This window comes from Colius striatus, unplaced genomic scaffold, assembly GCF_028858725.1.
Source record: "Colius striatus isolate bColStr4 unplaced genomic scaffold, bColStr4.1.hap1 scaffold_63, whole genome shotgun sequence".
In the NCBI taxonomy this organism is placed as follows: Eukaryota; Metazoa; Chordata; class Aves; order Coliiformes; family Coliidae; genus Colius; species Colius striatus.
In genome coordinates, this window is record NW_026908535.1 from 47,953 (window position 1) to 55,364 (window position 7,412).

Here is a 7,412-nt window from a genome sequence, read left to right on the forward strand (position 1 = left end):
AGAAAAAGAGTGTGGTATTGAAAATAGCTCCCACACGAAAGCAGCTGAAAATGTGACAACGTGCTGGCTGACAGACTGCATGGGGACCTACATACTAATGTAGCTGGCTTTTGCCTTCCTGCTTTCTTGTGGCTCCCATACGCAAGTGGGTAACTTAACCCACAACACGTATTTTTTTCAATGGGAGACGAAGAGAAAAAGAGTGTGGTATTGAAGATAGCTCCCACATGAAAGCAGATGCAAATGTGACACCGTTCTGGCTGATAGACTGCATGAGGACCTACTTACTACTGTAGCTGGGGTCTGCCTTCCTGCTTTGTTGTAGCTCTCATACGCAGTGGTATACCTTAAGTGACAACATGTATTTTTGCAATGGGATCTAAGTAGAAAAAGAGTGTGGTATTGAAGATAGCTCCCACAGGAAAGCAGCTGCAAATGTGACACCGTGCTGGCTGATAGACTGCATGGGAACCTACTTACTACTGTAGCTGGGGTGTGCCTTACTGCTTTCCTGTACCTCCCATACACAGTGGTATAACTTAAGCGACAACATGTGTTTTTTAAATGGGAGATGTGGAGAAAAAGAGTGTGGTATTGAAGATAGCTCCCACATGAAAGCAGCTGCAAATGTGACACCGTGCTGACTGATAGACTGCAAGAGGACCTACTTACTACTGAAGCTGGGGTCTGCCTTCCTGCTTTCTTGTAACTCCAATACGCATTTCTTTAACTTAATAGACACATGTATTTTTGCAATGGGATCTAAGGAGAAAAAGAGTGTGGTATTGAAGATAGCTCCCACACGAAAGCAGCTGCAAATGTGACACCGTGCTGGCTGATAGACTGCAGGGGGACCTTCTTACTACTGTAGCTGGGGTCTGCCTTCCTGCTTTCTTGTAGCTCCCATACGCACTGGTATAACTTAACAGACAACATGTATTTTTTTCAATGGGAGATGAGGATCAAAAGAGTGTGGTATTGAAGATAGCTCCCACACGAAAGCAGCTGCAAATGTGACACCGTGCTGGCTGATTGACTGCATGGGGACCTACTTACTACTGTAGCTTGGGTCTGCCTTCCTGCCTGCTTGTAGCTCCCATACGCAGTGGTATAACTTAAGCCATTACATGTATTTTTTCAATGGGAAATCAGGAGAAAAAGAGTGTGGTATTGAAAATAGCTCCCACACGAAAGCAGCTGCAAATGTGACACCGTGCTGGCTGATAGACTGCATGGGGAACTATTTACTACTGTAGCTGGGGTCTGCCTTCCTGCTTTCTTGTAGCTCCCATACTCAGTGGTATAACTTAACTAACAACATGTATTTTTTCAATGGGAGCAGAGGAGAAAGAGAGTGTGATATTGAAGATCGCTAAGACACGAAAGCAGATGCAAATGTGACACCATGCTGGCTGACAGACTGCATGGGGACCTCTTTACGACTGTAGCTGGTGTCTCCCTTCATGCTTTCTTGTAGGTCTGATATTCAGTGGAGTAACTTAACCGACAACATGTATTTTTTCAATGGGAGCTGAGGAGAAAAAATCTGTGGTACTGAAGATAGCTCCCACACGAAAGCAGCTGCAAATGTGACACCGTGCTGGCTGATAGACTGCATGGGGACCTACTTAATACTGTAGCTGGGGTTTGCCTTCCTGCTTTCTTGTATATCCCATACGCAGTGGTATAACTTAACGGACAACATGTATTTTTTTAATGGGAAATGAGGAGAAAAAGAGTGTGTAATTTACGAAGGCCGCTTTAAATCAATTCCGCAAACCCAGGCCCGCTGCGAGCCTGGGGACAATTGCCCCTCTCAGCCGTCAACCCGACAACGACTTCCCTGTGACGCAGGCCGGCCCCGCCCAAATTCCGCAAACCCAGGCCTCCTCCTAGCCTGGGGACCGTATCCCCTCTCCGACGTCACCCGGAGAACCGGTTCATTGTGACGCAGGCCACCCCCGTCCACACCTTTCAAACTCAGGCCTGCTGTGGGCCCGGTGTTTTTTGCCTCTCTCTGCCTTCACCCTGACAACGACTTCCCTGTGACACAGGCCGCCCCCGCCCAAATTCCACAGTCCCAGGCCTGCTGCGAGACTGGGAACCGTTGCCCCTCTCCTCTGTCACCCCGACAACGGGTTCATTGTGACACATTCCGCCCTTGACCAAACCTTGAAAACCCAAGCCTGCTGCGGGACCGATGTTTTTTGCCCCTCTCCGCCGTCACCCCGACAACGAGTTCCCTGTGACGCAGGCCACCCCCACTCAAATTCTGCAAACCCAGGCGCGCTACGAGTCTGAGGACCGTTGCCCCTCTCCGCCGTCACCCTGACAACAGCTTCATTGTGACGCAGGCCGCCTCCGTCCACACCTTGCAAACCCAGGTCTGCTACTGGCACAGTGTCCGTTCCCCCTCTCTGCCATCACCCTGACAACGGGTTCATTGTGACGCAGGCCGCCCCGGCCTAAACCTTGCAAATTCAGGTCCGCTGCGAGCCTGGGAACCGTTGCCCCTCTCCACCGTCACCCGACAACAGCTTCCTTGTGACACAAGTCGTCCCCGCCCAAATTCTGCAAAGCCAAGCGCTCTGCGAGCCTGGGGATCGTTGACCCTCTCCGCCGTCACCCCGACCATGGCTTCCTTGTGACACAGGCCGCCCCCGCCCAAATTCCAAAAACCCAGGCCTGCTGCTGGCCGGTGGTCCGTTCCCCTTCTCTGCCGTCACCCCGACAACGGGTTCATTGTGATTCAGGCCACCCCCGCAATAACCTTGCAAACCCAGGCCTGCTGTGGGCCCGGTGTTTTTTGCTTCTCTCTGCCGTCACCCCGACAACAACTTCCCTGTGATGCATGCCGCCCCTGCCCGCTGCGATACTGGGAACCGTTTCCCCTCTCCTCTGCCACCCCGACAACGGGTTCATTGTAACACAGACTGCCCCCGCCCAAATCTTGCAAACCAAGGCCTGCTGCGGTTCCTGGGTCCGTTGCCCCTCTCCACCGTCACCCTGACAACAGGTTCATTGTAACGCAGGCAACGCCGCCTAAACCTTGCAAACCCAGGCCAGCTGTGGGCCTGTTGTATTTTCCCCTTTCCGACGTCGCCCCGACAACGACTTCCCTGAGAGGCAGGCCGTCCCCACGCAAATTCCGGAAACCCAGGCTCGTTGCGAGCCTGGGGACCATTGCCCCTCTCTGCCATCACCCCCACAACAGGTTCATTGTGAGGTGGGCCGCCCCCGCCCAAATCTTACAAACCCAGGCCTGCTACGGACCCGGGGTCCGTTGCCCCTCTCCGCCGTGACCCTGACAAAAGGTTCATTGTGACGCCGGACGCCCCATCCAAACCTTCCAAAAACCCAGGCCTGCTGCTGGCCATTCGTCCGTTGCCCCTCTCCGCCGTCACCCCGATAACGGGTTCATTGTGATGCAGGCCGCCCCCGCCCAAAACTTGAAAACCCAGGACTACTGCGGGCCCGGTGTTTTTTGCCCCTCTCCGCCATTACCCCGAAAACGACTTCCCTGTGACGCAGGCCGCCCTGGCCCAAATTCCGCAAACCCAGGCCCGCTGCAAACATGGGGACTGTTGCCCCTCTCCTCTGTCACCCCAACAATGGGTTCATTGTAACAGAGGCCGGCCCCGTCATAACCTTGCAAACCCAGGCCTGTTGTGGGCCCGGGGTTTTTTCTCCCTCTCCACCGTCACCCCGACAACGGGTTCATTGTGACACAGGCTGCCAACAACCAAATCTTCCAAACCCAGGCCTGCTGTGGGCCTGGGGTCCATTGCCCCTCTTCTCTGTCACCCCGACAACGGCTTCATTGTGACGCAGGCCGCCCCCGCCCAAATTCCGCAAACCCAGGCCTGCTGCGGGTTTGTGGTTTTTTGCCCCTCTCCTCCGTCACCCCGACAACAGGTTCATTGTGACGCAGGCCCCCCCCGCACATACCTTGCAAACCCACGCCTGCTGTGGGCCCTGGTTCCGTTGCCCCTCTCCTCCGTCACTCCGACAACGGCTTCCTTGTGACGCAGGCCGCCCCAGCCCAAATTCCGCTAACCCAGGCCTGCTACGGGCCCGGGGTCCGTTGCACATCTCGTCCGTCACTCCGACAATACCTTCCTTGTGACGCAGGCCGCCCTCAACCAAATTCCGCAATCCGAGGCCTGCTACTAGCCCTGGGACCGTTGTCCCTCTACACCGTCACCCGGACAACAGTTTCATTGTGACGCGGGACGCCCCCGCCCAAAACCTGCAAACCCAGGCCTGCTGCGGGCCCTGGGTCCGTTGCCTCTCTCCGCCGTCACCCCGATAGCGGGTTCATTTTGATGCAGGCAGCCCCGTCCAAACCTTGCAAACCCAGGTCTGCTGCAGCCCCGGGTCCGTTGCTGCTCTACGCCGTCACCCCAACAACGGGTTCCTTGTGATGCAGGCTGTCCCCACCTATACCTTGCAAACCCAGGCCTACTGCAGGCCCTGGGTTCGTTGCCCCTCTCTGCCGTCTCTCCGACAACGGCTTAATTGTGACGCAAGCCGCCCCCGCCCTAATTCCGCAAACCCAGGTCTGCTGCGGGCCCGGGGTCCTTTGCCGCTCTCCGCCGTCACCCCTTCAACGGCTTCATTGTGACACAGGCCGCCCCCGACCATACTTTGCCAACCCAGTCCTGCTGCGGGCTTGATGTTTTTTGCCCGTCTCTGCCGTCACCCTGACAATGAGTTCCCTGTGACGCAGGCCACCCCCACCCAAATTCCGCAAACCCACGCCCGCTGCGAGCCTGAGGACCGTTGCCCCTCTCCCCACGTCACTCCGACAATGACTTCCCTGTGACGCAGACCGTCCCCAGGCCAAATTCTGAAAACCCAGGCCTGCTATGGGCCTGGGATTTGTTGCCCCTCTCCGCTGTCACCCCGACAACAGGTTGATTGTGACGCAGGCCGCCAACAACCAAACCTTGCAAAACCAGGCCTGCTGCGGGCCTGGGATCCGTTGCCTACCCTCTGCCATCACCCCGACAACGGCTTCCTTGTGACGCAGTCCCCCCCGCAAAAACCTTGCAAACCCAGGCCTGCTGCGGGCCCGTTTTGATTTGCCCCTCTCCGCCGTCACCCCGACAACCACGTCCCTGTGACGCAGGCCGACCCACCCAAATTCCACAAATCCAGATCCCGTTGAGAGCCTGGGGACCGTTACTCCTCTCCTCCGTCACCCTGACAACAGGTTCATTGTGACGCATGCCGCCCGGTCCACACCTTGCAAACGCAGGCCTGCTGCGAACCTGGGGACCGTTGCCCCTCTCCGCTGTCACCCTGACAACGGGTTCATTGTGACACAGGTCAGCTCTGACTAAATCTTTAAAACCCAGGCCTGCTGCGGCCCTGGGTTTTTTACCCCTCTCCGCCGTCACCCCGACGACGACTTCTCATTGAGGCAGGCCGCCCCTGCCAAAATTCCTCAAACCCAGGCCCGCTGCGAGCCTGGGGACCGATTCCCCTCTCTGCCGTCACCCCGAAAACGGCTTCCTTGTGAAGCAGGCCGCTCCCGCCCAAATTCCGCAAACCCAGGCCTCCTACGGGCCTGGGGTCTGTTGCCCCTCTCCGCCGTCAACACGACAACAGGTTCATTGTGACGCAGGCCGCCCCTGCCCAAATCCCTTGTAAAGCCAGGCCTGCTGCGGTCCCTAGGTCCATTGCCCTTCTTCGCCATCACCCCGACAACGGGTTCACTGTGATGCAGGCTGCTCTTACCCAAGCCTTGAATACACAGGCCTGTGCGGGCCCTCGGTCCATTGCCCCTCTCCGCCGTCACCCCTACAATGGCTTCATTGTGACGCAGAACACGCTCGCCCAAACCTTGCAAACCCAGGCCTGCTGCGGGCCTTGGGTCTGTTGCCCCTCTCCGCTGTCACCCCAACAATGACTTCCTTGTGACGCAGGCCGCCCCCGCCCAAATTCCGCAAACCCAGGCCAGCTACTGGCCAGGGAACCGGTAACCCTCTCCGCTGTAACCCCCACAACGGCTTCATTGTGACGTAGGCCGCGCCCGCCCAAACCTTGCAAACCCACGACTGCTGTGGGCTCTGGGTCCGTTGCCTCTCTCCTCCGTCACCCCGACAATGGCTTCCTTGTGACCCAGGATGCCCCCGCCCATATTCCGCAAACCCAGGTCTGCTACGGGCCCTGGGTCCGTTGCCCCTCTCTGCCGTCCCCCCAACAACAGGGTCATTGTGACACAGGCCGCTCCCGCCCAAGCCATGGAAACCCAGGCCTGCTGCAGACCCTGGGTCCGTTGCCCCTCTCCACCGTTACCCCGACAATGGCTTCCTTGTGACGCAGGCTGCCCCCGCTCAAATTCCACAAACCCATGCTTGCTATGGGCCCGGAGTTCGTTGCCCCTCTCCGCCGTCACCCCGACAACAGGTTCATTATGACGCAGGCCGCCCCTGACTAAACCTTGAAAACCAAGGCCTGCTGCGAGCCCGTTGTTTTTTCCCCTCTCCGCCGTCACCCCTACAATGACTTCCCTGTGACGCAGGCTGCCCCCGCCCAAATTCCGCAAACCCAGGCCCGCTGCGAGCCTGGGACCGTTGCCCCTCTCCGCCGACACCCCGACAACGGCTTCCTAGTGACGCAGGTTGCCCACGCCCAACCTTGCAAACCCAGGCCTGCTGTGAGCCCTAGGTCCGTTGTCCCTCTCCGACATCACTCCGACAACGGCTTCATTGTGACGCAGGACGCTCCCGCCCAACACCTTCCAAAACCACGCTTGCTGTGGGCCCTGGGTCCGTTGCCCCTCTCCGCTGTCACCCCGACAACGTGTTTATTGTGACACAGGCCGCCCCTCACCAAACCTTGAAAACCCAGGGCTGCTGCAGGCCCGGTGTTTTTTTGCCCCTCTCCACCGTCACCCCGACAACGACTTCCTTGTTACGGAGGAGACCCCCACCCAAATTCCGCAAACCCAGGCCCGCTGCGAGCCTGGGGACCGTTGCCCCTCTCCGCCATCACTGAAACAATAGCTTCATTGTGATGCAGACCGCCCCGCCCAAACCTTGCAAAACCACGCCTTCTGCGGGCCTTGGGTCCGTTGCCCCTCTCCGCCTTCACCCCGAAAACAGCTTCCTTGTGACGCAGGCTGCCCCCAGCCCAAATTCCGCTAACTCAGGCCTGCTGTGGGCCCAGGGTTTTTTGCCCCTCTCCGCCGTCACTCTGAGAATGGCTTCCCTGTGACGCAGACCACCCCCGCCTAAACTCCACAAACCCAGGCCTGCTACGGGTCCTGGGTCCGTTGCCCCTCTCCGCTGTCACCTGATAACAGACTAATTTTGACGCAGGCCACCCCCGCCAAAACCTTGCAAACCCAGGCCTGCTACGGGCCCGGGGTCCGTTGCCCCTCTACACCGTCACTCCGACAACAG